Source organism: Perognathus longimembris, chromosome 28, assembly GCF_023159225.1.
Source record: "Perognathus longimembris pacificus isolate PPM17 chromosome 28, ASM2315922v1, whole genome shotgun sequence".
Lineage (NCBI taxonomy): Eukaryota > Metazoa > Chordata > Mammalia > Rodentia > Heteromyidae > Perognathus > Perognathus longimembris.
In genome coordinates, this window is record NC_063188.1 from 99,076,130 (window position 1) to 99,079,607 (window position 3,478).

Here is a 3,478-nt window from a genome sequence, read left to right on the forward strand (position 1 = left end):
GGGGGAGGGAGGAGGGGGGTATGAGGGACAAGGTAACAAACAGTACAAGAAATGTATCCAATGCCTAACGTATGAAACTGTAACCTCTCTGTACATCAGATTGATAATAAAAATTTGAAAAAAAAGAAAATGTGTTGTATATATACAATGGAATTTGCCTCCCTAAGAAAGAATACGTTGCCCCATTCTTAAGGAAATGGAAAGACTTGGAAAAAGTTATATTAAGTAACATAAGCCACACCCAGAGAAAAGTAGGTTGCATGGTTTTCTTCATTTGTAAGAACTAGAATATATCTATGATATTAACAGGGGATCTTAACAACCCAATTGCTGAATACAGAAGACCATATATAAAGAAGTGTACCAACATGAACTCCAAGATATGGAAACAAGAGGTTCTTACCATGTATTGTATGTAGTTTATTTTTTAGTTTTAGTTTTCTTCTTTTATCTCTCTTAATTTTCTGCACCTTGTGTTTATAAGATTATTTGACCAGAGTCAGGAAAAGGGAATCCAACAATGATACTCACTTAACAATAGGTTGGATATCAACCTTACAACTTGGAGGGAGGGGAGTAGGTAGAGGTTACCAGGAGAAAATAAAGGATGGGGTAACATTGTCTGCCGTAACATTGCCCGCACTATCACTGTATCTCATCTGAGTACCCTGGATACTGTATATACTTGTATTAGAACTAGAGAAGGGAAAGGGAATATCAAAATCGAGAGACAAAGGATAAAAAGACAAGTGACTCCAAAAGCAATACTTACAAATCCAGTGGGGAGAGGGAAAAGGGGAATGGGGAGGGGGGGGAAATGAGGGAGGAGGTAACAAGTTATACAAGAAATGTACTCACTACCTTACGTATGAAACTGTAACCCCTCTGTACATCACTTTGATAATAAATAAATAATTAAAAAAATGTAATTATTACCTTACATAACTGTAACCCCCCTTCCTACTACCTTTTCAATAAAGAAAAAAAATATTAAAAAAGAGTTCCCCCTAATCATAGTCTTTTGTCTTGAGGTCCAGTATGTCATACCTATAATTAAATTTATTCTAATTGTACAATTAGATTTTATTTTGTTTTCTGATTTTGGTTTACTATCTTATCTTTCCTTGCCTTGATACTTGATTGGAAGAGGTAAGTTTGTTCCATGATTGATAGTATTCTTATTTAATGAGGTCTATGATTTCCTATTTCAAACAGTAGTGAGTAATAACCTTAATCTTGTTAACATTATCAGTCTCTTAAATTCAGCCATCTACTATCTAGTTCCATCAAGCATAATGCATAGATAGAATATACTAATCCAACAGAAGGTAGTATTTTAATGGTCAAATCAAAGACAAGGTAGTTTAATTATAGGTTCTGTTGTAGAAAAGAACATTTTTGAAGTCTATCCTTCCTATAGTTCTACAGTCTCGGCTTCTTCATTTGTAACAATTGGCCAACTGTTTCTAAGTCTCAGTTTCCTCACTTGTAATAATGATAATTCTCATTAATGATATAATTAGTGACATTTTCAATCATGTGGGGTTTTCCAGAGGATTAAATGAAACACATAAGTTCACTATTCTTCGTTTTGAACTTCAAAACAAAGAAATCCCATAAATACCACAAATCTCTGATCTACAAAATATAGCTTCTTAATTTTTCCTTGGTTTAAGCTTGTTTATTTTTCATGCTAAGTTTGGGAAATGTTTGCAAATGTTGCATCGGCTTCTTTTCAGTGGCCAGCCTTGAATTTATTCTCTACCAAGTGAGAGAAGCACAAGTCAGGTGGTAATGACAAAATGTACTTCCCTGGCCTTCTAATGCAATCAACCCATAAATTCAAGGAACTCATTTGAGAAAATGCACTGTGTTTGTTTCTCTTTTCCTTAGCCAGTGGCAAGTTTCCTTGGCCTTGCTTCTCAAGGATAAAAAAAGAAATAAAATAAACCTTTTCACATGGGGAAAACAAAATATTTTAGGTTAAAAGTCTGTCATCATGATTAGATTGCTCAGTATAACATAACATCCTTGAAGTAGCAATTTCAGTGAGAACACATCTCATTTTGTTTGTTTTCTTTCTAATATACACTTTTAAAATTAAAGCATTACCTTATTTTTAGACAGCAAGACTAAAATCTAAAGTGCATTTTGTTTTTCTAGTAGACTTGGAAAGGCTGCCAAATCTATTGTTATAAATCTCAGGGATTGCACATGAATTTAAGAAAGCATAACTAAGACTTTGTCCACCTTCTAAACAAACAAGATACCGCATTTGGCAGTTTCTGGAGTCTAATAGATGACCCAGAGCTATTTTAGGATCATGTAATAATAGCAAAATTACTCATGTTAAAGCATTTGGACTTTTAAGAAATTAATTCACATTTATCTATAATCTGACCTATAACATTTGAGATTGTTGAGTCTAGTCCAGGAAGAATATGGGTTTGTTAGCTAGACCACTGAGACAAGACCCACTTATGGTATCTTTGTGACGTGAATGTCCTATTATCTATTATATTGCCAACTCTTTAAAAATAGTCTCAATCGCTTCTCTACCATGAAGACTCTTAATACCAGTTTTCAGGTTGATTTGATGTCTCCTACTCCAAGGAAAAAGACAATCAGCTGTCTTTCCACTCCTTGCATATAGAGAATGTAGATCACTATCTTCTCCTTACTCTATGCCCACCCAAAGAAGGTATGAGAAAGAGCAGGGTTCTAGCTGCTGAGGAGAGATGCTAGTGCTATCTATCATGCTAGGGGGACATGTATGAATTGGACAAGGATCAAAATACCAAATTTGAAGTCCTTCAGATTCCACCAACATGTTTTCCCCCTCCTTTCAAGTTACTGTCAATCAAAAAATGCCTTCCAAGGTCATAATTAAATGACTCAAGGATTGTTCGTGCCAACAGTTCCCTGATTAGTGCAGTCAATCACGAATCCATTTAATGTTATTTCAACATGATGTGAGTTGGTTGACTCAGCTGCATACCTAACAGGGTCGTTGATTAAACACAGTATTCGGGATTCAGAGAATATTGTTTCATCATTCACTTAGTACCCAGATTTCTCTTTGCAAATGACCCTCTAAGCATCTGCCCCCAAGCACTTCTCCTTGGAAACAAAATATAACTCATCTTTATAGGAAAAGAAAAATTTCCATCCTAATTGTATGTATTGTTCTCTTTTTAGTAATATATTTCTTAGTACAGCACAGATTACAGAAGGCAAATGCAGTGATCATCTACATTGATTTTCAAGATTTTTTTTCAAATGACAATTCATTTGTTATTTTTATGGTAAGCTGGGGAATGTAGTATTGATAGCAGCTGTTACCCTCCATTCTGGCAGTTTGCAATACAGATTCATCAGGGATCACCTACCCTGTTTACCCTCAAGCCCACATTAGGCAGAAACTGCTTTTATTGTTAGAGCTATTCAGCTGCAATTAAGAGGGCACCACAGAATTTGA

The 3,478-nt window shown here is 35.0% G+C and overlaps 1 long non-coding RNA gene across 1 annotated transcript; it reads left to right on the forward strand.

The window, feature by feature from the left end:
- The first annotated feature begins 308 nt into the window (after positions 1-308).
- Positions 309-2,641, forward strand: LOC125344212. Its single transcript, XR_007209439.1, has 3 exons — positions 309-436; positions 1,081-1,090; positions 2,629-2,641. It is a non-coding gene; the product is annotated as an uncharacterized LOC125344212 (long non-coding RNA).
- The last annotated feature ends 837 nt before the right edge of the window (positions 2,642-3,478 follow it).